The sequence below is a fragment of the Myxocyprinus asiaticus genome, chromosome 3 (genome assembly GCF_019703515.2).
Source record: "Myxocyprinus asiaticus isolate MX2 ecotype Aquarium Trade chromosome 3, UBuf_Myxa_2, whole genome shotgun sequence".
NCBI classification, from domain to species: Eukaryota; Metazoa; Chordata; class Actinopteri; order Cypriniformes; family Catostomidae; genus Myxocyprinus; species Myxocyprinus asiaticus.
Window position 1 is genome coordinate 26,693,354 of NC_059346.1, and position 27,956 is coordinate 26,721,309.

General features: G+C 44.1%; 1 pseudogene; it reads right to left on the reverse strand.

The window, feature by feature from the left end:
- Positions 1 to 296: 296 nt before the first annotated feature.
- LOC127422064 (myosin heavy chain, fast skeletal muscle-like) lies at positions 297 to 18,109 on the reverse strand (annotated as a pseudogene).
- Positions 18,110 to 27,956: the final 9,847 nt, after the last annotated feature.

A 27,956-nucleotide genomic window follows, 5' to 3' on the forward strand; every position in this document is an offset into this window, starting at 1 on the left:
ATATAAAAGTTCATATTGTGTGTACTAGAATATGTTGTGTTAGGTGTTCAGCTACAAATCAATCAAGAGAAATGGAGGTCCAAAAGAAGTTGCTAAATAAAAGTTTTATTTATTATTAATTTGACATTTTCAAATTCTTTTTTGAAAGGTTTTCACTCAGTTAGCTCTTTAACCTGGAAAAATTAGAAATTGTACAAATATATAATTAGTATAAATTTAAAGTTAAAATTAAAATATCTCAGAAAATAAATCTTTCAGTAAGAATTAGAATTTATATTATCATATAAATTACCTTTCCAGCATCACGGCTCTTGACTCTCAGCTTGTTGACCTGAGATTCAGTGATGTCAGCGCGCTCCTCAGCCTCCTCCAGCTCATGCTGAGATTTCCTCAATTTGGACAGGTGAGTGTTGGAATGTCATCCTGCAACATCAAATATATAGGTATACAAGGCACAAACAATGCAAAATGTGGCGTATATAGTTTTCAAATGAGATACTCACAGCTTCTTCAGCCTGCCTCTTGTAAGCCTTGACCTTCAGCTGAAGCTTGTCAACCAGATCTTGCAGTCTGGTGATGTTCTTCTTATTCTCCTCAGTCTGCAGGTAATAAACATACATTAGACAAGAATATAATAAGAAAAATGTTCTCTGAAATTTTATTACATTTTCTTTACCTGGTAGCTGAGTTCTTTCACTCTCCTCTCATATTTGCGAACACCTTTCAGATCCACGTCTCTGTTCTACCTCAACATCAGTCTCAAGCTCACAAACCTTAATTATAGATATTACTGAACTCATTTCACTAAAAGAAATTAGGTTTACACTATCATACACAAAATAATCAGTATTATAGTATGACAAACACTTCACAGCACCCATATCAAGATTATGAACACTGAAATAAAGGCAAGCGTACTCTTCATTCTAGTTTCTGGAGTTGTTTTTTCCTCCCTTCATGGCCAGATTCTCAGCCTCATCCAGACGGTGCTGCAGGTCCTTCACTGTGACTTCCAGATTTTTCTTCATCCTCTCAAGGTGAGCACTGGTGTCCTGCTCCTATTTGAGCTCTTCTGCCATCATTGCAGCATTTTGGAAATCACAGATTCCACAAATTTGCATTAGGTCTAAATATTTAAGTGTGCAGATTCTTGAGAAGCTTCAATTCAATTACTCACATTAGTGATGGCCTTCTTGGCCTTCTCCTCTGCGTTTCTGGCTTCCTGTACAGTATCATCAACTTCACTCTGGATTTGAACAAGGTCAGCTTCAAGTTTCTTCTTGGTGTTCATAAGACTTGTGTTCTATAAATGGATAAGATAATTCAATGTCTTTTTTAACAACACTCTCAATTACCTTAATTTCAATCTACAAAAACAACAACAACTATATGCTCTTACCTGAGAGTGCAGGAGTCCAACACGCTCACTGACATCCACCAGCTCTTGTTCAGCCACTTTGCAGCCTCTCTCTGTCTGCTCCAGAGCAGCTCTCAGCTCCTCAATCTCAGCCTGCATCAGAGAGTTTCTGTGCTCCACCATAGCCACCTGCTCCTTCATATCTTCCTGTCCTCTCAGGGCATCATCAAGGTGCAGTTGGGCATCCTGTACATAAAAATGTTTGAGGGCTCCCTGATTAGTTTTTTGCTTTTAATTTTTATGCAGCATACTCATTTATATACTTATACAACTGAAAGCCAGAGAGAGGTCACATACCTTGAGTTGTCCCTGAACATTCCTCAACTGTTTCTGGGTCTCAACAGCCTGGTGATTGGAATGGCTCAGCTGAATCTCCATCTCATTAAGATCTCCCTCCATCGTCTTCTTGATTCTCAAGGCATCATTCCTGCTCCTGACCTCAGAGTCCAGAGCACTCTGCATGGACTCAATAACTCTCTGCTGTTCCTCTCAATCTGTTCCATCTCCTCATCCTTCTCTGCAAGCTTCCTGTCGATCTCACTCTTGATCTGGTTTAGCCCAAGTTGGACACGAAGGATCTTAGATTCCTCATGCTCCAGGGTGCCCTATGAAAGGTGAAAAATATATTTTTAATTTCATAATGAAAACATTCATTAACAGGACAGGATAGTGCTAAAAAAAAATTGTTTTTTGTTTTTTTTAGCAAGAATTACAACAAAATAATATATATTAATCTTCAGTACAATCCTCTTCAGATATTCACTTCAGCCTCCTCCAGGGCGGTCTGAATATCAGACTTCTCAGTCTCAACTGCCTTCTTAGCATTTTGCAGCTCTTGAATGCTTTTACCAGTCTCTCCTAACTGCTCTGTCAGATCTGAGATCTCCTCTACAGAAGAGAAAGAAAATAGTATCAGCATATTATAAACAGTACACACACTGAATTCCCAATACTGATTTAACACTGTTAGAATGTTTAAGTTAATAATTAATTCAACAATTGTGGTCTTATGCTGCAGGTTCTAGTTTTCTCTCTTGAGAGTCTCCAGCTGACCCAGACTCTCCTCATAGGAGTTCTTCATCTTGAACAGCTCAGTGCCGAGTGAGCGAGCCTCTTTCTAGGCACCTTCCAGCTCTGCCTGACCTTCCTCATACTTCTGCTTCCATTCTGCCAGGACCTTGGGTAGAAAAATTTCAGGCTCAGCTAACAATATTATTACTTAATTTGAGATGTGAGAGGAATTATCATATCACAGAAGCAGTCAAATTGTTTACCTTGTCAAAGTTCCTCTGCTTCTTGTCAAGGTTGGCAGCCAAACCATTGGCTCTCTCCACATCAATCATGAGGTCCTCCACTTCACCCTGGAGTCTCTGTTTGGTCTTCTCCAGAGAGGCACATTTGGAGTTCACTGCCTCAATTTGTTCCTCTGCCTCTTGCAGACACTGAGCCAGCTTCTTCCTGTTATGAATTTGTCAACATTAATCTTATGATGTAACCATTTTCACATATTAACAAGTGTTTATCAGCTCCTCTGATGTTCATACTTGGACTCTTCAAGCTCCTCTGTGCGCTGGATGGCATCAGTTTCATATTTGGTTCTCCACTGAGCAACCTCACTGTTGGCCTTAGACATTCCCCACTGCAGCTCAGCCTTTGCCTCCTGCTCTTCCTCAAACAGGTCGCAGTCATGACGGGCTGACTGCACAGCATGAGCCAGAGCATTCTTGGCCTAGGATGCAATGTCATGCTATTAGCTTTACTCTGCAGCAGCAAATATGTGGTCACAATAATTTTGCTGTAATACCTTAACTTCCTCTTCGATATGTCTCTTAAGCTCTTTAGTTTGTGTGAAAACTTGTTTGCCTCTGGTGAGCTGAGAAACTAGAGCCTCCTCCTCCTCCAACTGATGGCCAAACTAACCTTCTGAGATTTAGATTCACTGTGTCAGATCTATATCAGTTAATTTTTAACAAACTCTATGGAGGCAAGTTTTTTAGTAATCAGTATGTTTGTTTCTAATAAGCCTTTGTTAAGAGTCAGAAATTCAATGTAGAATTATTTTAATACACTATACTTAATAATTCTGAACATACTAATAATTTGTTCATAATTTTCATCTGTTACCATTTTCAGTTTGAAGTCTCTCTCTTTGAGCACTGAGGTCATTTAACTGGCGAAGGTTCTCATCGTTCTTGGACTTAAAGGAATAGTTCACCCAAAAATGAAAATTTGCTGATAATTTACTCACCCTCAGGCCATCCAAGATGTATCTGAGTTTCTTTCTTCATCAAAACAGAATTTAAGACTTTTAGGATTTCATTTCAGGCCTCCTCCTCTAAACAATGCAAGTGAATGTCCTCCATTTTTTGACGGTCCAAAATGCATATTTAGTGTGCATCAAAATAATCCACATGACTCCAGTCGACAAATAAAGTTCTTCTGAACCCAAACGATTGATTATTTTTAGAAACAAAACAATACTTATATACTTTGTAACTACAAATGTTCACTTCCGAAACATCTCAGTGACGTGCGCTCATGAGAGGGATGACGTAAACTCGTTGGTAAGGTCACGAATCACATGGAGGAGGAGGCAGGAAGTGCATACATCTTGGATGGCCTGAGGATGAGTAAATCATCAGCAAATTTTCATTTTTGGGTGAAATATTCCTTTTATTTCACTAAGTTGGTCCTCAAGTGTGTGGCACATCTTCTTTAGATTGGACTGCAAATACAAAGTCGTTAGATATTCCAAAAATCCTACACATTTGATACATTTCTTTAGAAAAACAATTCTTAACCTTTGCTTTGGCAACAGCCTCCATGTTGCTAGAGAGATCATCAATCTCCATTTTGTATATTCGCTCTTCTCCTTCTCAAGTTTCTGCTTGACGTGCTGGAGGTTGTCGATTTGCTCTCCTAGCTCAGCCACACTGTCCCGCCTGCTTCTTGCAGAGGGCTGCAGCAGTGGCTTCATGCTGGAGGGTGACATCTTTAAGATCATGATGCAGCTTCTGAAATTCAGAAATTCTTATTCATCTCAATCTGAGCAGAAGTTGCTCCTCCAGCCTCCTCAAGCCCCTCACTGATCTCCTCAAGTTCCCTGGAGAGCTCAGCTCTCTGCTTCTCCACCTCTGCACGAGCAGTACGCTCAGCTTCGATCTCTTCCTCCAGTTCTTCAATGCGAGCCTACAGGGGCAAGTAATTAATTAATTTCTGATCTTGATTTTTGAAATAAAAATTTAATCAAAAAAAGTACCATAAAATTCCAAATACCTGAAGCTCCTTGATCTTCTTCTGGAGCTGAGCTCCAAGAGATTGTTCATCCTCAGTCTTGCTGAGGAGCTGGCTTGTTTCAAAGTCTTTCCTGTGGGAGTTCAACAATAACATACATAAAACAACATAACACAAACATAACAAGATAAATTCTAATAATTTGATGTTTTTAATTACTTCTTCAGTTTCTCATCTGATTGCTGCTTGTCATTCTCCAGGTCCATAGTGGTCTCAAGGGCCAATTTGAGGCTCTCTCAATGTTCATGTGGAGCTTTTTCTCTTGTTCAAGGGAACCCTCAAGCTATGGGAAAACAATATATAAATGTTCAAAGGAAAAATGTAAATTTAATGAATTAAATTTAATGAATTTTGAAATAGTAACTCACATCATCAACTTGTTGCTCAAGCTTTGTCTTGGCTTTGGTCAGGGCATTGACTTTGTCCTCCTCTGCCTGGAGATCATCCAGAGTCTGCTGATGTGCCTCTTGGAGGGCTTTCTTCTCCTTTGTAAGTTTGGCAATGCTCTCATCCTGTGCTGCCATTTCTTCAGTCAGGTTCTTGACCTGAATGATGTTGGATACTAAATTACTTCCTTTTGTCCTAATTAATATTCTTTAAAAAAAAAACAAATATTAGGTGAACAATAGAAATGAAATAATATATTGTATCACTATCAAGATGGCTCCACCATTGTTTGTTTGTCCTGTGTTTAGTAATATTTTTCCAGTCAGTTTTACCAGGGATGAACTGCTGGACATTCGGCAGCATATATCAGACAAGCTTTTCCCAGTTTTTGAATATTCAGACGTTTTGCTGGACATTTTAGTCGGAGGCGCAGCTGTGTTGTTTAAATGCTTTATGAGATGCAGGTGAGGGAGATGAGCAGGCGTGCTGGTCAGGCTCCGTCGGCGCAGCTTTCAAACAACACTGCTGAGCATTCATCTAGCGAATCTCCACTCTCTTCCTAACAAAACGGACAAACTACATCTCCTCACCTGTACAAACAAGGACTTTTCAAACTCTGCTGCCTTGTGCTTCACAGAAACCTGGCTGAGTGAAGCCATTCCGGACAGCGCGTTACATCTGCCGGGCTTTCAGCTGTTCAGAGCGGAACGCATTGCGGAGTTAACGGGGAAAACGAGAGGCAGTGGAACATGCTTTTAAATCAATGAAAGTTGGTGTACAGATGTAACAACGTTAAAGAGGACGTGTGGTTCTAATTTGGAAGCACTCTTTATTAAATGTAAGCCGTTCTACTCACCGCAGGAGTTTTCCTCGTTTATTCTGGTGAGTGTGTATATCACGCCAAACGCATCTGTGAACACAGCACTGCATCAGCTGACTGATCAAATCACACATAACAAAAATACCCGGACTCAGTTATTATTATTCTTGGGGATTTCAACAAAGCAAATCTCACACGTGAACTGCCCAAATACAAACAGCACATTACATGCCCCACCAGAGACAGGAACATACTGGATCATTGTTACACAACAATAAAGGATGCATATCGCTCTGTCCCTAGAGCAGCTTTGGGACTCTCTGATCACTGTCTGGTTCATCTTCTTCCAACCTACAGGCAGAAATTAAAATCAACCAAGCCAGTAATAAGGACTGTAAAGAGATGGACCAATGAAGCAGAGCGGGAACTACAAGCCTGCTTCGATTGTAAGGATTGGAGTGTTTTTGAGGCTGCAGCCTCAGACCTGGACGTGCTCACAGATACTGTTACATCATATATCAGTTTCTGTGAGGATATGTGCATTCCTACTAGGACTTATTTAACATACAACAACGACAAACCGTGGTTTACAGCAGAGCTCAGGCAGCTTCATCAAGCCAAAGATGATGCTTACAAGGGTGAGGATAAAGTCTTGTACAATCAGGCCAGGAACACACTGAACAAGGAAATCAGAGTGGCTAAAAGAAAATACTCTGAGAAGCTGAAAAACAAGTTTTCAGCCAATGACCCTTCATCAGTGTGGAGTGGCATGAAACAACTCACAAATTACAGGACTCCTACCCCCAACCCTGTGGTGGACCAACAACTGGCTGACGACCTGAATGTGTTCTACTGCAGATTTGAAAGGCACAATCTCACACCCCACACCCACTCTGACCCTTACGTCACACAAACACCAACACCACTTGCAACCCCCCTCCTCCCCCCTCCTGCTACTCAACCTGCACTTAAGATCTGTGAAGATGATGTGAACCAGGTCTTTCGGAAACAAAAGACGAGGAAAGCTTCAGGCCCAGATGGCGTCTCACCAGCATGTCTTCGATCCTGTGCTAACCAGCTGGCCCCCATCTTCACATAGATCTTCAATAGATCACTGGAGCAGTGTGAAGTCCCATGATGCTTCAAATGCTCAATTATTATTCCTGTCCCAAAAAAACAAAAAAATCACAGGATTTAATGAATACAGACCTGTCGCCCTGATGTCTGTGGTCATGTAATCATTTGAGGGACCTGTAGAACATCACTGGACCCTTTCTAGATCCCTTTCAATCTGCTTATCGAGCAAACAGGTCTGTGGATGATGTAGTCAACATGGGATTGCATCATATCCTGCAACATCTGGACAGACCAGGGACATATGCAAAGATCCTTTTTGTGAACTTCAGTTTGGCTTTCAACACCATCATCCCAGCTATACTCCAGAATAAATTACACCAACTCTCTGTTCCCATGTCTATCTGTCAGTGGATTACCAGCTTTCTGACAGACAGGCAGCAGCTTGCGAGATAGGGGAAACTCACTTCCAGCACCTGTACAATCAGCACTGGTGCCCCCCAGGGATGTGTGCTCTCCCCACTACTCTTCTCCCACTACACCAATGACTGCATCGCCAAGGACCCCTCTGTCAAGCTCCTGAATTTTGCAGATGACACCACTGTCATCGGCCTCATCCAAGATGATGATGAGTCTGCATACAGAAGGGAGGTTGAACAGCTGGCTGTCTGGTGCAGTCAAAACAATCTTGAGCTGAACATGCTCAAAACGGTGGAGATGATTGTGGACTTTAGGCGGAACACCCCAATACTGACCCCCCCTCACCATTCTAAACAGCACTGTGGCAGCAGTGGAGTCATTCAGGTTACTGGGCACTACCATCTCACAGGACCCCAAGTGGGAGACACACATTGACTCCATTGTGAAAAAGGCCCAGCAGAGATTGTACTTCCTTCACCAGCTGAGGAAGTTCAACCTGCCACAGGCGCTGCTTATACAGTTCTACTCAGCAGTCATTGAGTCTGTCCTCTGCACTTCAATAACTGTCTGGTTTGGTTCAGCTACAAAATCAGACATCAGAAGACTACAAAGGACAGTTCGGACTGCTGAGAGGATTATTGGTTGCCCCCTGCCCCCCCTTCAAGTACTACAGACTTCCAGTGTGAGGAAAATGGCTGGAAAAATCACTCTGGACCCCACTTACCCTGCCCATTACCTTTTTGAACTGTTGCCTTCTGGCCGACACTTCAGAGCTCTGAGCATCAGAACCGTCAGGCACAGGAACAGTTTTTTCCCTCAGGCTATCCATCTCATGAACAGTTAAATTGCCCCATTGAGCATACACAGTTTAGTCTTTTTTATATTTATCCAACAAATCCAACCTCTTCTGCCATTTTTTTATAAAAAAAAAAAAAAACATTTGCACTGTACATAACAGATTTGTATTTTGAACTGTACATAACAGATAACAGATTTGTATTAGATTTGCACTACGTATGTGTTTGTGTGTATGTATGTATGTATGTGTGTATGTACGTATGTGTATAATTATTTTTTCTTTTTTATTATTATCTATGTCTTGGTGCTGTTTTTGTATTGTTGTGCATTGGAACAGGGTATCCGCGTGCCCTTAAAAAGTCTTAAATGTACTTTTTAAAATGTAAGGCCTTAAAAAGTCTTAAATATCTTAAATAAATTATAAGAAGTCTTAAATTTTGTTTACTGAGGTCTTAAAGTTTGGGGCGTGAATGGCGTGTGGACTCAAGATGGCGCCGAGTATGGCTGTTGCATTGCGAGCTCCGACACAACATAGCAATGTTTTGTTTGTTTTGTTCACAATTCTTATGTTTTTTGTCTTGGATGTTGTCTGCCTTATTGTCTACAACAGACAAACACTTTTGAACATTGGTTCAGCGATCCCACACCGAAAACCGGACTTCACATTCCTCAATGCCGACCCGCTGTTTACAAACACGCAAGCGGAGCCCTTTGTCTGGGCAGCCCGGCCGCGGAAACGCAGGAGGAAAAGGGGAAACAGAGCCGGCGTTCTCATCAGAGTAAGACGCCGCGCAAATCGACCCCCGCTACCCACTATTCTACTGGCAAATGTTCAGTCTCTGGATAACAAGCTCTGCGAGCTGAAAGCGCGGATCTCTTTCCAACGAGAAACTTGGATGTCTGCGGAGATTCCAGACTCAGCCATTGAATCTGCGGGGTTCTCCGTGCACCGAGCGGACAGAGCGAAAGACCTCTCAGGTAAAACTAGAGGAGGTGGTGTATGTTTTATGATCAACAAATCCTGGTGTGGTCAGAGGAACGTACATTCTATCAAGTCTTTCTGTTCTCCTGATCTGGAATTTCTTATGCTTCTGTGTCGACCATTCTGGCTACCGAGGGAATTCACAGCGGTCTACATCCCCCCACAAGCCGACACAGATTGGGCACTCAAGGAACTGTATGGGATTATAAGTGAGCAGGAAACCGCGCACCCTGAGGCCGCATTCATTGTGACCGGGGACTTTAATAAAGCCAGTTTAAAATCAGTCGCACCAAAATATCACCAGCACATTAGTTTCATCACACGAGGGGACCGGGTTTTGGACCATTGCTACTTTCTGTTCCGGGATGGCTACAAATCCCTCCCCCGCCCACCATTTGGCAAATCGGACCACTCTTCCATTCTGCTTCTGCCCGCTTACAGGCAGAAATTGAAACAGGAAGCACCCACCCTCAGAATGATCCAGTGCTGGTCGGACCAATCAGACTCTACACTACAGGACTGTTTTGATCACACGGACTGGGAGATGTTCTGGTCCGCCTCTGATGACGACATCGAGCTTTACGCTGATAGCGTAATGTGTTTCATCAGGCTCTTCGTGGAGGGGCACGCAAGATGGCGACCGGTGAGGAGGTTGTTTTGAGAAGCTGAGGATAAAAGTTTGTTCCTTCACCTTAAATCGTTCTTTTTGTTTAATAAATTGGCCAGTCACGGACATCTAGATGTAAGGTCTTATAACTAATCATAAAGTTAATCAGGTGCTGTAACTTTCTCTTCAACTTTGCCGATGTGTAACCCAATAAGCTTCCATGGTGGAAAAACGGAAAGAGAGAGAAAGTAAAACCAAAGAAAAAAGCCTAACAAAGTCACTAACAAAGATGAAAAGCAAAGATGATGAAGTACACATTTGCGGCACTGACATTCAAGCATTGCACTCATATTTGGTGCATAACACTTCATTTGCTACATTACCGGATTCGACCCCCAGCACTCCTGATCCGAAGAAAGGTAAACATGAACCTTCCTTGTCTGAAATTCAAGAAAACATCGTGCAATGCATAAATGAGAGAGTCAACGGATTAGAGGAACTCTTAAGGGCAAATACAGTGAGCATTGAAGCTCTGAAGAAAACGACAGAATTCCTCTTCAATGAAGTAAAAGACGTCAAAGAAGACATGAAAAATGTTAAGAAGGAGATGAAGATAAATCATGAGGTCAGCGGTGCACATGGTAAGAAAATGTCGGAGATTGAAGCCAGGCTCAACGAGGTAGAACGTTACAAAAGAAGATGGAATCTGAGAATGTATGGACAAGTGGAACAGGCAGGCGAAGACATAAAGCCACGAGTGGTAGATATTTGTTGTGCAGTACTTCCAGAACTTACCAGCAAACTTCAACAAGATGTAGATATCGTACACCAGCTTGGAAGAAAACTTGAAAGAAATGCCGTGAAAGCGAGAACCGTCATCATCCAATTTGTGTCCAGATCCTCACGTGATATGCTTTGGAAAGCTGCGAAAATGGAGATACGATTTGGAGAGGATTTAACAACTATGGACAAAGCCATACGTAAACAACTGTGGCCAAAAGTGGAGGCTGCTCGGCAGGTAGGAAAGAAGGCTTACTTCGTCGGCGTACGAGCCTTTGTTGATGGAAAAGAGATATATGCTGAAAGACTAAAGGATTGTATTGATCCCATTATTGATGATTGTCAGTCGGGATTTATGAAAGGTCGACACATTTGTAATAATATAAGGCTCATTTTGGATTTAATTGATTACAACAATTTTATTACAGATAATAGTTTTATTTTGTTTGCTGATTTTTTTAAAAGCATTTGATACTGTTGATCATAATTTCATGTTGGAGACCTTAAATTATTTTGGTTTTGGAGAATTCTTTAAACGAGCTATTCGAACATTATATAATGTCTGTAATAGTTCAATTAAGTTGACATATGGAACAACATCAAGGTTTAAAATCAATAGAGGCATACGACAGGGCTGCCCAATCTCACCCTTTCTTTTTTTACTTGTAACACAAACTATAGCCATACATATTAAAAGAGATAAATTTTGCGGTATTACACTTTTGAAGAAAGAAATAAAATGCTCCCAATTAGCGGACGATACTACCCTTTTTTTGCAAAATGAAATTGAAATAAAAAAAGCTATTGATTGTCTTCATACTTTCTCATCTGTATCTGGTTTATTTTTAAACATAAAAAAATGTGTTTTGTTTCCTTTGAGAACTTGTAACCTTGATAACATACATGGTATACCAGTGAAGGAGGTGGTAGATTATTTAGGTATCAAGATCTGTAAAGATCAGAAGGAGAGAAATAATTTGAATTTTACACCAATTATTGGGAAAATTAAACAAAAATTAAATTCATGGTTAATGAGAGATCTATCATTGAAAGGTAGAATATTATTATCTAAAACTGAAGGGTTATCGCGCTTAGTTTATACAGCTCTTGCATTAGACGTTCCACAATCAGTTATAAAAGAAGAAGATACTGTCTTGTTTAATTTCATCTGGAAGAACAGACCGCACTATTTAAAAAAAGACGATTCTATGCAATCCAATTGAAGAAGGTGGTCTGAATGTACTTGATTTTAATACTGCTAATTGCGTATTTAAGAATAAATGGATAAAGAATTATTTATGCTTTAAAGACAAAATATGGAACATTATACCTGACCTGATTTTTGGAAAGTTGGGAGGTTTGGAGATGTAATTTTGATGTAAACAAGGTTCCGATAAAGCTATCTGGTTTTCATAGACAGGCTTTTTTGTTATGGATGCTCATTTATAAACATAACTTCTCTCCACACAAATCTGTAATATGGAATAACAAGAATATTGTGTTTAAAAACAAATCCTTATTTTTTAGAAACTGGTATGATAACGGTATTGTACTGGTGAGACAGTTATTTAAGAGTAATGGACAACTTTTTAATTATTGTGAATTCCTTAATTACTATAAGATTCCGGTGACTGCTAAAGAGTTTGCAATAGTTTTTGATGCCATTCCTGGTGGCCTTATTCAACTCTTATCGGGTGATATATCCTCTGAGTGTATTTCTGTATATAATACTCAGATAAGTATTAATGGTGTGGAGATTTTAGATAAAAAATTTAACATCTTATTTATAAAAACAATATGCAGAAATACATCGTTACCTAAATGCAAACCATATTGGAATTCATTGTATAATCAGATTGAATGGAAAAAGGTCTGGAAGTTACCTAGTAAATACTGTCTCACCAATAAAGTTAAAGAAGTCACATATAAAATTATTCATTTAATTTACCCAGTGAGACAAGTAGTCTCAAGATTTTTTAAGGACACGAAGACTACATGTGTTTTTTGTGACTTAGAGGAAGAATCCATAAAACACTTATTCTTTGAATGTGTGTTTACCCAACTTTTTTGGATTGATATTGAATATTTAATACTTAAACACACAAAATTAAAGATTCAACTAACTGGTAAAGATATATTTTTATTATTTAAGAATAAGAGTTTGGAACAAAATTTGGTGATAAATCTGTTAATTATATGTGGAAAATACCATATACACAAACAAAAATGGACAAATAATAAACCTAACATCACACCATTTAAAACTGAACTGATGCATTATATTGAGCCTCTAAAAGATATAAGAAATAAAAAGGCAAAACGAATGTATAGAATACTTGAAACCTTTTCTCTTGTTAATTCATTTTAAGTTATCCCCTGGTTTTATTTGGTTAATTATTATTATTTGTTATTGTTTTTTCTTTCTTTATAATTTTACTTTTTGTTGCTACTATAATTGTATCAGAGTTCATTGTGATTATTGTATGTATATTTTGTTGTAAGTGTTTTTGTTCTGTAATAATAAAAAAAAAAAATACAAACAAAAAACAAAAAAAAAAATGTTTCATCAGAACGTGCGTAGAGGAAGTGATTCCGACCAGAACAATACGGATCTATCCGAATCAGAAACCATGGATCAATAGCGATGTTCGCGCGGCACTTAATGTGCGGACCTCCGCTTTAAATTCCGGGAATGTGGAGGAGCATAAACAAGCCAGTTATGCCCTCCGAAAAACTATCAGAACAGCAAAACGCCAGTACAGGAGCAAGACTGAAGGACAGTTTAACACCACCAACTCTAGAAGCATGTGGCAGGGAATTAACATCATCACGGACTTTAAAAGGAATAAAAACTCTGCCATGAACACCGCTGCCTCTCTACCGGATGAGCCAAATACTTTTTATGCTCGTTTCGAGGGAAATAACACCGCACTCGTGGAGAGAGCTCTCGCGGCTGAAGCTACAGAGGTTAGTTCACTCTCCGTCTCTGTAGCGGATGTAACCCGATCCTTCCGACGGGTGAATATCCGCAAAGCCGGCATTCCGGGCCGCGTCATCAGAGCGTGCGCGAACCAGCTGGCTGGTGTTTTTACGGACATTTTCAACCTTTCCCTCTCTTTGTCTGTAGTCCCCACATGCTTTAAAACATCCACCATTGTGCCTGTACCAAAACAATCAAAAATAACTTGTTTAAATGACTGGCGTCCTGTTGCTCTGACCCCCATCATCAGCAAATGTTTTGAGAGACTAATCAGAGATTACATCTGCTCTGTATTGCCACTCAATCTTGACCCGCTGCAGTTTGCTTACCGCAACAACCGCTCCACTGATGATGCCATTGCATCTACACTACACACTGCTCTCTCCCACCTGGAAAAAAAGAACACTTATGTGAGAATGCTGTTTGTAGACTACAGCTCACCATTCAACACCATAGTGCCCTCCAAGCTTGATGAGAAACTCCGGGCTCTGGGCTTAAACAGCTCGCTGTGCAGCTGGATCCTGGACTTCCTGTCAAGCAGACGCCAGGTGGTTAGAATAGGCAGCAACATCTCCTCAACACTAACCCTCAACACTGGAGCCCCACAGGGCTGTGTTCTCAGCCCACTACTGTATTCCTTGTACACACAAGACTGTGTGGCAACGCACAGCTCCAGTGCCATCATTAAGTTTGCTGATGACACGACGGTGGTAGGTCTGATCACTGACAATGATGAAACAGCCTACAGAGAGGAGGTGCACACTCTAACACACTGGTGTCAGGAGCACAACCTCTCCCTCAATGTCAGTAAGACAAAGGAGCTTGTGGTGGACTTCAGAAGAAAAGACAGAGAACACAGCCCCATCACCATCAATGGAGCACCAGTGGAGAGAGTCAGCAGCTTCAAGTTCCTGGGTGTCCACATCACTGAGGAACTCACATGGTCTGTCCACACTGAAGTCGTTGTGAAGAAGGCTCATCAGCGCCTCTTCTTCCTGAGACGGCTGAGGAAGTTTGGAATGAACCGCCACATCCTCACACAGTTCTACACCTGCACTGTGGAGAGCATCCTGACTGGCTGTATCTCCGCCTGGTACGGCAATAGCACCGCCCACAACCGCAAAGCACTGCAAAGGGTGGTGCGAACTGCCAGACACATCATCAGAGGTGAGCTTCCCTCCCTCCAGGAAATATATACAAGGCGGTGTGTGAAAAAAGCTCGGAGGATCATCAGAGACTCCAGCCACCCGAGCCATGGGCTGTTCTCACTGCTACCATCAGGTAGGCGGTATCGCAGCATCAGGACCCGCACCAGCCGACTCCATGATAGCTTCTTCCCCCAAGCAATCAGACTTCTGAACTCTTGATCTCCCACGATCAAAATACATCAGCACTGCACTTTATTACCCTTACTCTTATATCTCACACCGGACTGTCATAAATTATATTATTATTATTATATTATGTTCTCTCTTAACAACTGACTATCAACCAACAGCCTGAATGTCAATACAGTACAATACTGTACATTCTATATATATATATATATATATATATATATATATATATATATATATATATATATATATATATACTTTTTTTAAATATATTTTTATTTTTAATTTTTATTGAATAATGTGTATCTATATAGTAAAAAAAAAAACAGCATATTGTATACTGTACAGTGTATGTTATTATTTGTATATTGTTGAGTGTAATTATGTGTATAACAGATGTTTAAATTGTGTTGTGTTAATTTGATGTTATTGTAAATTGGTTTATGTCTCATCACTGTCACGACTGCTATGTTGATCGGAACTGCACCCAAGAATTTCACACACCAATGCACTTGTGTATATGGCTGTGTGACAATAAAGTGATTTGATTTGATTTGATTTGAATAGAGGACACGCAAAAAACAGCAGAATCTGCACAAGTCAAAATCATCTCTCTCTCTCGTGCATTTAGCAGCTGAAACTTGAGTTTAGTGTGAGCGCGTGCAGAAAAGCGCATTTTTACTGAATTTACGATGTTACACATGTATAAACCTTCATAAACCCGTTAATCCGAAATGCAAATGGCGTTATTTTGCGTCTCTAACTCTCGCTTCTGCTTATAATTGACAAAGCGGTCAACGTTACAATTTGCAAGCGCGCGAGGTTGGAGCGGTCTTTTGACGCCTTTCAAATCGTTGCGCTTCCTTATTTTACACTACCTTTGACAATAATTGTAAAGCTAACAGAACTACTCAGCTGCAGATTTACACCTGTTATATCTCTCATCTCCATCTCTCTAGATGTAGGGCTGCCAACGTAATTGACACTGCTCATGCTCTCACGCCACACGTCCCTTTTCTCACGCAGTGATAACGTCGCAGAGCCAAGAGGACACTGACAGCGCACGGACAGACAAGACAGAGCAGCCTGCATGATGCTGCAAGTTATTCAGACCAATCAGGGGGAAAACAACAGTAAAGCGTCTCCCTCTCCTTCTCTTTCATAATTTAATCTGTTAACATTTTCATTACATCTTGTCAACTTTAAACGGCCATTTTTAAGGAAACTGATGAGTTTTTATTTGAGATATTTCACTCAAAAATGAAAATTGTCATCACTTACCTTCATACTGTTGCAAACCTGTATGACTTTCTTATTTCAGTGGATATCAAAAGGAGATATTAGGGAGTATCAGTCACCATTCACTTTCACTGAATGAAAAACAAGATGCAGTGACAGTGAACGGTGACTGAGACTAAACGTTTTGCTTAACATCTCCATTTTTGTTCCATGGCAGAGAAAAATTCATATAGACTCAAGGGTGAGCAGTGATGACAGAAATTTCATTTTTAAATGAACTGCCCTTTAACTACCTGTTAAAGTATTTGTTAAAGGTATCTGCCAAGAAAAAATATATAAATGTTATTCAGCACATGCTAGACCTTACAGCAGCGATATCTTTGATTTTTAATGACAATGACAACAAGGCTGTGCGGGACAGATGTACAGTCTCTTCGATGAGATGTACTGCAGTTTAAAGTGTTTTTGGATCGTTCCGTGTACAAAACATTGAAAAAATATCTTTTCAAGGACACTCAGTAGACAAAAAACTCCAGACAACATGAGTTGTGGAAAATCAGATGGGATATTGGAGCTTTTTACAGATTTACACCATGCATGCCATTGAAGAATTGGTAAGTCTATCCCTCACAGCCTCGTTTCCATTCCCATTAAAAATCAAACATGGCGCTACTGTGAATAAGGTCTATAGACCAATCCTCTTGTTTACAGTAAGTGGTGGCAGAAAGCACACTGATTTGTTAGATTTGACAGATTAGAGGATTAAACGAAAGTATGACACAAAACCATCATAAATACAAACATATTCTTAGCAATACAATTACTATAATGATATGAGTTAATAACAAACATGTAATCATGTTCGCAATAAATTTATGCTGCAAAGTTGTGAGTTGAAATGTTCTCAGTCCAGTCAGCTCTGTTGATGATCTTGAAGCCACAGCAGTCAACTAGAGCCCTCGGAATTTTTCAACAATGTAATCCAAGTTTATTTTTTGCACATGGTTTTTGCCACCACTTCCGTGTTTGACATAAGTGGTGACGTTGCCAAAGCACTGGTCTATTGCATCACGTCTTGCTGGAAAGCAAATGACTAAAGAGAAGGGTCACAATGTAGGCTACATACTTTAGGCTACATGCATTCTTAATGATTTCATTTAGAGTTCTAATGTTGTATTAACTTATTAACACATAAATGCACAATAAAATATATATAAAAAAAACCATGTCCAGAGACATTCAAGTAGCCTCAGTGGTTTTGTATTTACCAGCTAATGAATTAATATGTTTTTTTTTTTTTATTGCGAAAGTGGTCTTAAATTTTTCTTTTATTTGTCCTTAAAAAGTCTTAAATTTAATTCCTTCAAACCTGCAGATACCCTGTGGAAGCTCCTGTCACCAAGACAAATTCCTTGTATCTGTAAGCATACTTGGTAATAAAGCTGATTCTGATTCTGATTAAACCAACTCAAACTCAAACCTTATTTTCAGTGGCATGTTTCTCCTTTTCCACTTTAGCCAAGGTGAGCTCTAGGTCATCAGTGTCTTTCTTCAGCTCAGAGCACTCATCCTCCAGTTTCCTCTTCTTGGCTGTGAGTTCAGCATTGATTTCGTCCTCATTCTCTAGTCTTTCAATTGTCTCTTTGAGTTTAGCTTCAAGCTGGATTTTGTTCTTGATCAGACCCTCACACCTCTCCTAAGCATCTGAGAGATTCTCACCTTCCTGACAGGACAAAAGGATTTGACATACTATGGTAAAAAATTATATATAATTTTTAAATGGAACCAAATTTCATTAAATTAATTAGTGCATACTCACAGAGGCTATTTGAAGCTGCAGGGCATTCTTCTCTTGCAGCAGTGCTACCATAGTCTCCTCAAGCTCCTTCTTTTTGGCTTCAGCCTTGGCAAGATCTTCTTTGCATTTTGTAAAATCCTCTTTCATGTTTGACAGCTCCTTCTCAGTCTCAGCACTCTTCAGCACAGGTGAAAATCTTGTAGTAAACCTTCATCCATGGCCAGTGTTTGACGTTCATGAATGAGCGGATGTTGTATTGGATGGAGTAAATGGACTCCCTGTGAATAATTGGTGATTAAATGTCATAAATATCATAATTTATTACACTGCTCTCTGAAATACTTAATTCTGATTGGTCAATGGCAAGATCTAGCTGTCTTTTCTCAGTAACGACCGCACATCTGGGGATTAAAGCCCCATTCACATGCAGCGACTTTATCGCTTGATGACGCAAGTCACTGTACTGCAGGGTTCTTCAACTACATTCTTGTGGGGGCCAGATTATCCAGAAGAAAACCAAATTTTTTTCCCAGATTTATTTCATCCCAAGTAACATGTTACTTAAAAAAACACCCTTAATACTGTGCATTTATTCATATTAAAATAGTCACAGGGCATACTGTATATTTAATTTTTAAAGGTCTGGCCATAAATTCCTTCATAAGATATGGCAGAAGAACAAACATGACTTATACAGGTGCATCTCAATAAATTAGAATGTCGTGGAAAAGTTCATTTATTTCAGTAATTCAACTCAAATTGTGAAACTCATGTATTAAATAAATTCAATGCACACAGACTGAAGTAGTTTAAGTCTTTGGTTCTTTTAATTGTGATGATTTTGGCTCACATTTAACAAAAACCCACCAATTCACTATCTCAAAAAATTAGAATATTTTGACATGCCAATCAGCTAATCAACTCAAAACACCTGCAAAGGTTTCCTGAGCCTTCAAAATGGTCTCTCAGTTTGGTTCACTAGGCTACACAATCATGGGGAAGACTGCTGATCTGACAGTTGTCCAGAAGACAATCACTGACACCCTTCACAAGGAGGGTAAGCCATAAACATTCACTGCCAAAGAAGCTGGCTGTTCACAGAGTGCTGTATCCAAGCATGTTAACAGAAAGTTGAGTGGAAGGAAAAAGTGTTGAAGAAAAAGATGCACAACCAACCGAGAGAACCGCAGCCTTATGATTGTCCAGCAAAATCGATTCAAGAATTTGGGTGAACTTCACAAGGAATGGACTGAGGCTGGGGTCAAGGCATCAAGACACAGACATGTCAAGGAATTTGGCTACAGTTGTTGTATTCCTCTTGTTAAGCCACTCCTGAACCACAGACAACGTCAGAGGCGTCTTACCTGGGCTAAGGAGAAGAAGAACTGGACTGTTGCCCAGTGGTCCAAAGTCCTCTTTTCAGATGAGAGCAAGTTTTGTATTTCATTTGGAAACCAAGGTCCTAGAGTCTGGAGGAAGGGTGGAGAAGCTCATAGCCCAAGTTGCTTGAAGTCCAGTGTTAAGTTTCCACAGCCTGTGATGATTTGGGGTGCAATGTCATCTGCTGGTGTTGGTCCATTGTGTTTTTTGAAAACCAAAGTCACTGCACCCATTTACCAAGACATTTTGGAGCACTTCATGCTTCCTTCTGCTGACCAGCTTTTTAAAGATGCTGATTTCATTTTCCAGCAGGATTTGGCACCTGCCCACACTGCCAAAAGCACCAAAAGTTGGTTAAATGACCATGGTGTTGGTGTGCTTGACTGGCCAGCAAACTCACCAGACCTGAATCCCATAGAGAATCTATGGGGTATTGTCAAGAGGAAAATGAGAAACAAGAGACCAAAAAATGCAGATGAGCTGAAGGCCACTGTCAAAGAAACCTGGGCTTCCATACCACCTCAGCAGTGCCACAAACTGATCACCTCCATGCCACTCCGAATTGAGGCAGTAATTAAAGCAAAAGGAGCCCCTACCAAGTATTGAGTACATATACAGTAAATGAACATACTTTCCAGAAGGCCAACAATTCACGAAAAATGTTTTTTTTATTGGTCTTATGATGTATTCTAATTTTTTGAGATAGTGAATTGGTGGGTTTTTGTTAAATGTGAGCCAAAATCATCACAATTAAAAGAACCAAAGACTTAAACTACTTCAGTCTGTGTGCATTGAATTTATTTAATACACGAGTTTCACAATTTGAGTTGAATTACTGAAATAAATGAACTTTTCCACGACATTCTAATTTATTGAGATGCACCTGTAATTTTAACATTTTAGGGCTATTGTTTACAAATTATTAAAATTGAGGAGAAACATTTAGACCTGCTAAAGCAATCTCACAATATCAGCCCACATATGAAAACAATGGTCATATAAAAATGTCAAATTTACTTAAGAATGCATTTAAATGTAATTTTCTTTTTGAAAAAAAAAAAAAAAAACAGAACAGAACAGGCTATCAATTGCTCACCTAAATGGTGTGATCCATGTTTAGCAAAGCAGTGTAAATAAACTATTGCCAGAAAACCTTAAACGTGCGCTCGTCCGCACAACTGATGATGGCTGAATGCTGTTGCACGTGCCAATAGACCTTATTCACAGTAGCGCCATCTTGTATACATTCAGTATACAAAGAACTCCAGACAACATGAGTTGTGGAAAATCAGATGTGATCTAGGAACTTTATACAGCTTTATTCCATTCATGCCTTATGGCTTTGTTCACACTGCAGGAAAAATCAGTTCCCTATCTGTCACTCACTCGACGTTGGTGTCGATGTAGTGACTCTAGGGGTCACTCTTGGGAGCCCGAGACACCTCTGGTCTTTGATAAAAGGCCAATGAAAATTGGCGAGTGGTATTTGCATGCCACTCCCCCGAACATACGGGTATAAAAGGAGCTGGTATGCAACCACTCATTCAGATTTTCTCTTCGGAGCCGAACGGTCATGCTCATTGAGCTGAATACTACTGTTCATTCACCTGCTGGATCTGACGGCGCATTTCAGCGGCTTCTCCCTCCTCTGCACTGGTGCACTGCAGAGAATGCCCCTGGGCGCTTCGGCAGAAAAACTAGAGAGTATATTTTCTGAAAGAGCATTTTTCCCCTCTAAAAGAGTATATATTTCTCTAAAAGAGCGCACACACGGAACGTCTTTTTAAAGACGCGTCTTTTTAAAGATGCTTTTCCGATTGTGTGTTATTCCTGGTTGTGCTTGTTATCTCTCGCCTTCTAACGGTCACGATCACTGTCTTTCGTGTCTGGGCACTGCTCACGCGGAGACAGCGTTCGTGGATGGTCACGTTCTCATTGTGAGAATGTGTCCATGGCAACGTTGCGGTCGCGGCTCGCCTTCATAAGGAAGCGAGCCACCCCAGAGGCTCCCGCCTCGGTCCTTTTACCCACGGGTTTGAGGCCAGTGCGGCTAGCACTGGGGACGATTTGGGGACCCCAATGGGACCGCCTCCGCCGGGTATCCCCCCGCGGACCTCCCATTCCCCAGCACGCTCGTCTGCCCCAATCGGGCTTCTGGGTGAGTCCGCCGGCTCGTCTCACGGCGAGTTCGACCTCTTATTCGGAGCTCGCGAAAGTGATGAGCTCTCGAGCGCAGCATCGGAGAGCGGGCTCGTCCAGTCGGAAGCCTCAGCTGGGCTCCTCCCTGCGGGGTCGATCGCCCAGTCACAGGCTGACGCGGAGATGACGGCATGCTTTCCCGGACAGCCGCGAGCGTCGGTTAGAGTGGATTTCACCGCTCTTCCCTGAACCCTCGCGGCTCTGTGATTGGTTCCTGGGCTCGCGGCGCCGCTCAAAGCCACGCCCCGCCCCGTTCCTTTCTTCCCGGAAGTGCATGAAGAGCTGACAAGGTCGCGGGAGGCACCTTTTACTGCCCGGTCCCGATCTTTTCAGCTTCCCCGCTCTCACTACCCTCGATGGGGGGGCGGCCAAGGGTTATTCGGCAATCCCCCGGTGGATAAAGGCGCTCGCGGTGCACCTATGCCCGCAGAGCGCCGCCACCTGGCGCAGGTGCCCAAAGCCCCCGTCCAAGGCCTGTAGGTTTACGTCGTCTCTGACGGTCAAAGCCTACGGCGCTGCTGGACAAGCCGCCTCCGCCCTGCACGCCATGGCTCTCCTGCAAGTCCGCCAAGGCGCTAAAGGAACTGCACGAGGGTAGTTCCGCCCCGGGATTGATGCAGGAACTGCGCTCGGCGACCGACCTCGCTCTCCGAGCGACGGAGGACACGGCGCGGTCTCTCGGGCGGACGATGGCCACACTAGTGGTCCAGGAGCGCCACCTTTGGCTCAACCTGGTCGAGATGGGAGAGGCCGACAGGACACGATTCCTCGCTGCCCCCATTTCCCAGGCGGGCCTATTCGGCGACACCGTCGAGGACTTTGCCCAGCAGTTCTCGATGGTAGAGCAGTAGATGGATGCTAGCCGGCTTGTCCTGCCCTGGCGTGGCTCAAGATCCCGCACCCCATCTACTCATCGCCAAGGGCGTCCCCCTGCGGTGACTGCACCGGCTCCGCCGCAGCCCGCCCCTCCGGCCCACCGCAGGAAGCCGACGCCACCCGTCTCACAGCCGGCACCGAAGAACCCACGGAGGTCTTCGAAGCGCCCCTGAGACGGGCGACCCAGGGACAACGAAACCCGCTGCTCTGGAGCTGGTAAGCAGATCTTCTTTTTGTTACCTTTTGCATTTAATTGCGCTGCATGCCCAAGTGGCTGCAGTACTCAAGAGCTCCGCAAGAGTGGTTTCCTTGTTCCCTGGGTCACATATTCGGTGTGTACGGCTGGCATCACGACCACCATCCACCACTCCATTTGGCAGGTTGGCGCTCCAGCGGCGGTCTCCCGCCCTGAGCGCCCAGCTGTGGCACAAATCCACCCCTGATGTGACAGTCTCCACGGGTCATGAGGACAGGCCTCTTCCTCCCCCGTCCCAGGCTGTTCCGGGGGTGGTCACAAGGAGCCAGGTAAGTGCTTCGATGTCCTCGGACTCAGCACGGCCACGATGTGGTCGCTCCGCCCCGCCGCGAGGCCCCACCCGCCGGTACAGTACCGAAAAAAGGCGGTGGGTTGCGGCCAATCTTGGACCTGCGAGTACTGATGGATACCTTACACAGACTCCCGTTCAAGATGCTGACGCAAAGACGCATTCTAGCGAGCGTCCGGCATCAAGATTGGTTCGCGGCGGTAGACCCGAAGGATGCGTACTTTCACGTCTCGATCCTTCCTCGACACAGACCCTTCCTGCGGTTTGCATTCGAGGGTCAGGCGTATCGGTACGAGTCCTCCCTTTCGGCCTGTCCCTGTCTCCTCGCATCTTTACGAAGATCGCAGAGGCTGCCCTTGCCCCGTTAAGGGAGGTGGGCATTCGCATTCTCAACTATCTCGACGACTGGCTAATCCTAGCTCACTCTCGAGACGGGTTATGCGCACACAGGGACCTGGTGCTCTCACACCTCAGCCGACTAGGGCTTCGGGTCAGCTGGGAAAAGAGCAAGCTCCTCCCGGTTCAGAGCATCTCTTTTCTCGGTTTGGAGTTGGACTCAGTCTCCTTGACGGCGCACCTTACGAACGAGCGCGCCCAGTCGGTGCTGGCCTGTTTGAAGGCGTTCAAACAGAAAACAGCGGTTCCACTGAAACATTTTCAGAGGCTCCTGGGGCATATGGCGTCCTCGGCGGTGGCCACCCCGCTCGGGTTGATGCATATGAGGCCGCTTCAGCACTGGCTCCAGACTCGAGTCCCGAGACGGGCATGGCGCCAAGGGACACACCGCGTGGCCATTACGTCGGTCTGTCACCATCTTTTCAGCCCTTGGACCGACCTCTCGTTTCCACGAGCAGGTGTTCCGCTAGAACTGGTCTCCAGGCGCGTCGTGGTCACGACAGATGCCTCCAAAATGGGGTGGGGCGCTGTTGGCAACGGGCACGCAGCCGCCGGCCTCTAGACGGGTCCGCGGCTGCATTGGCACATCAACTGCCTCGAGTTACTGGCAATTCTGCTCGCCCCGCGGAGGTTCCGGCCGTTGATCCAGGGCAAGCACGTGCTAGTTCGGACAGACAGCACGGCAGCGGTAGCATATGTCAACCGCCAAGGCGGTCTGCGCTCCCGCTGTATGTCATAACTCGCCCGCCGTCTCCTCCAACGGAGTTAGCAGCACCAAGTCGCTGCAAGCCACTCACATCCCGGGCAACCTCAACACTCCGGCGGACACGCCGTAACAACAGGTTACCCTCAAGGGAGAGTGGAGACTCCACCTTCAGGTGGTCCAGCTGATTTGGAGTCGATTCAGTCAGGCACAGGTGCACCTGTTCGCCTCCCAAGAATCCTCCCACTGCCCGCTCTGGTACGCCCTCATCGAGGCCTTCCTCGGCATAGACGCGCTGGCACACAGCTGGTCCCCTGGCATTCGCAAATATGCGTTTTCCCCAGTGAGCCTGCTCGCACAGACCCTGTGCAAGGTCAGGGAGGACGAGGAGAAGGTCGTCCTGGTAAGCACCCTACTGGTCCGCCCAGACGTGGTGCTCGGACCTCACGCTCCTCGTGACAGCTCCCCCCGGGCAAATTCCCCTGAGGAAGGCCCTTCTTTCTCAGGGAAGGGGCACCATCCGGCACCCGCGCCCAGACCTCTGGAATCTCCATGTCTGGCCCCTGGACGGGACGCGGAAGACCTAAGCTGTCTCCCACCTGCGGTGGTAGACACGTTCACTCAGGCTAGGGCTCCCTCTACGAGGCGCCTGTATGCCTTTTAAGTGGTGTCTGTTCGCTAAGTGGTGTTCTTCCCATCAGGAAGACCCCCAGAGGTGCGCAGTCAGATCAGTGCTTTCCTTCCTGCAAGAGAGGTTGGAAGGGAGGCTGTCCCCTTCCACCTTGAAGGTGTACGTTGCTGCCATAGCAGCACACCATGACGCAGTCGACGGTAAGTCCTTAGGGAAGCATGATCTGATCATCAGGTTCCTAAGAGGCGCCAGGAGGCTGAATCCCTCCAGGCCACGCCTTGTTCCCTCATCGGACCTCTGTAGTTTTTCAGGGTCTACAGAGAGCCCCCTTTGAGTTTTGCAGTCAGCCAGGCTTAAGGCACTCTCCTTGAAGACTGCCCTCCTGACTGCGCTCACTTCCATCAAGAGGGTAGGTGACCTGCAAGCGTTCTCTGTCAGCGAAACGTGCCTGGAGTTCGGTCCGGGCTATTCTCACGTGATCCTGAGACCCCCGACTGGGCTATGTGCCCAAGGTTCCCACCACTCCTTTTAGGGACCAGGTGGTGAACCTGCAAGCGCTGCCCCAGGAGGAGGCAGACCCAGCCCTGTCGTTGCTGTGTCCGGTGCGCGCTTTACGCATCTATTTGGATCGCACGCAGAGCTTTAGAATCTCTGAGCAGCTCTTTGTCTGCTTTGATGCACAGCGGAAAGGAAGCGCTGTCTCCAAGCAGAGGATCGCCCACTGGCTCATTGACGCCATAACTATGGCATGTCTCGGAGAGACTCGCTGCCGGCCCAGTACACGCGCTAAGAGCCCGGTTCTGGGGTAGGTGCTCCGCATGTGGCGGTTCCCTGTAAGGCTAACCCCATGCGATCTATATCTTCCGCTAGTTCGTTTCCCTACTGGCAAACTGCGTCTTCCTTGGGCAGAGCCCCTCAGTCTCCATGTTGTAGTAACTCCTCCCCCATTGGGCAGGATCTACCTTGAAGGCTCTCCACATGGTTGGAAAGACCATGTGATGTATTCTTCCACTTAAATATCCCCCCCCTCTCTTGGGGCGAGGTGTGGTCTCCGCGGTGTCCTCCCCTTGGGAGGGACACCCCCCGACTAGACCTGGCGGCCCAGTCAGATAATCCCCCTTCTTTTTTAGGGAGTGGAAAAAGAGAAGGGGAAGGAGGCCACGACTGCGTTAAGCCTGTCTCTATCTCTGGGTAGTCGACTTATCCCCAAAAAGGGCCGTTTGACACACATAAATGTGTTGGGGGAGGTTACGTGTCGACCTGGTGTGCTGGCTATGAGGCACACAGCAAGTCTGCCCACCACACACCGCCAGTTCACGTAACACAGTTCAGCCTTGTGGCGTTTTGTATAGGGACCCCTAGTGTCACTACATCGACACCAATGTCGAGTGAGTGACAGATAGGGAACGTCATGGTTACTGGTGTAACCTCCATTCCCTGATGGAGGGAACGAGACGTTGGTCCCTCCTGCCACAACGCTGAACTACCCGCTGAAATGGCCGGACCTTATATCGGCTCCTCAGCGTAAAACCTGAATGAGTGGTTGCATACCAGCTCCTTTTATACCCGTATGTTCGGGGGAGTGGCATGCAAATACCACTCGCCAATTTTCATTGGCCTTTTATCAAAGACCAGAGGTGTCTCGGGCTCCCAAGAGTGACCCCTAGTGTCACTACATTGACACCAACGTCTCGTTCCCTCCATCAGGGAACGGAGGTTACACCAGTAACCATGACGATTTTTCCTCAAATCAGATTTCTTTGAGTGACTGTTCAAACTGCAAGTTCTATGTGGCCAGATCAGATTTTTTCTGTTCAGACTACAGTCACTTTTGCTATCAAGTCCACATTAGTTGTCATGGTAATGCAGAAAACCTCTCGGTTACATACGTAACCTCGGTTCCCGGAGGCGAAGGGAACGAGACTGCATAGTTACGCATATGGGGAGTGCCTTCATACACGACCTAGTTGAAATCTCTCTACAATAACGCCAATATTCTAATATTGGCTATGGTGTTTGAGCCCCGCCTGTTTTGGCACGAAACTGTCCGCTATAAAAACAGGTGCACAGACACCATTTCTTCAGAATTTTTGACTGAGAACAAGGAGCGCATCACTTGTACCTCAAGAACTCTGAGTCTTGTAGTGCGACTAGCGTTCGCAATGTCTCGTTCCCTTTCGTCTCAGGGAACCGAGGTTACGTACGTAACCGAGACGTTCCCTTACGACTCAGTACACTTGACATTGCATAGTTACGCATATGGGGAACAGAATCCCACCACACCGCACTACACGACATAACTTCCCAGAGAAGAAACATGGCGGTGCAGTCTTGTGGGACGGCGACCGACATGAGCATGCCGCAGTGAGTGATCCTCATGATGGCCAGGAGGAGAGCACTCATAATGAATATATGAACTAGTCATATAGTATGAATTCACTCCTTATGAACCCAGTCGGGAAGGGAGTATATTTATAATGAAAGTGCTTGCATCTTTATGGTAAATTATAATGGCCTAATGCAGGCGGTTGTGCAAATGATGTGGAGCCTGTACTTAAAGGGAAGGGCATAAGTATATATATAATTGGCTAATGAATAGCAAGTGCTCTAAACAGAGAGGACTTGTGAAAAAAGAGACATTACGTCTAGGTTGTAAAACCTTGCGAATGTGTTTTGAGAGGACTATCCTGCTGCAAAACATATGTCTTGTAAGGACACACCATTCGTCCATGCCCATGAGGAGGCCATGCCTCTAGTTGAGTGTGTTTTAACACCAATTGGGCAAGTCTTACCCTGCGACTCATAAGCCAGGGTAATTGCATCTACAATCCAGTGTGAGAGCCTTTGTTTGGAGATGGGCATTCCTTTTGTGCATCCTCCATAGCATATATAGAGCTGATCAGACAGTCTGAACAGGCAAGTATGCTCAACAAATGCATGTAGTGCCCGTACAGGGCATAACAATGCAATGATTGTTCCTCATCCGAATTAAATGGAGGAGGGAAGAAGGCCTGAAGGTGAACCATCTGCACTTTGACGGGCGTGGTTAGGACCTTGGGTACATAGCCTTTCCTGGGTTTGACAGTGGCTCTTGAAAGACTGGGGCCAAACTCCAGACATGAATTGTCAACTGATAGTAAATGCAGGTCACAGACCCGTTTTACTGAGGCCAGAGCCAGCAGTAGTGCGGTCTTAACGGAGAGCATGCGCAGTTCTACAGAGTCCAAAGGCTCGAAGGGGGGCCCTGCGGGAGCTTTTAGGACTAAAGTTAAGTCCCAAGTTGGGACTGTAGC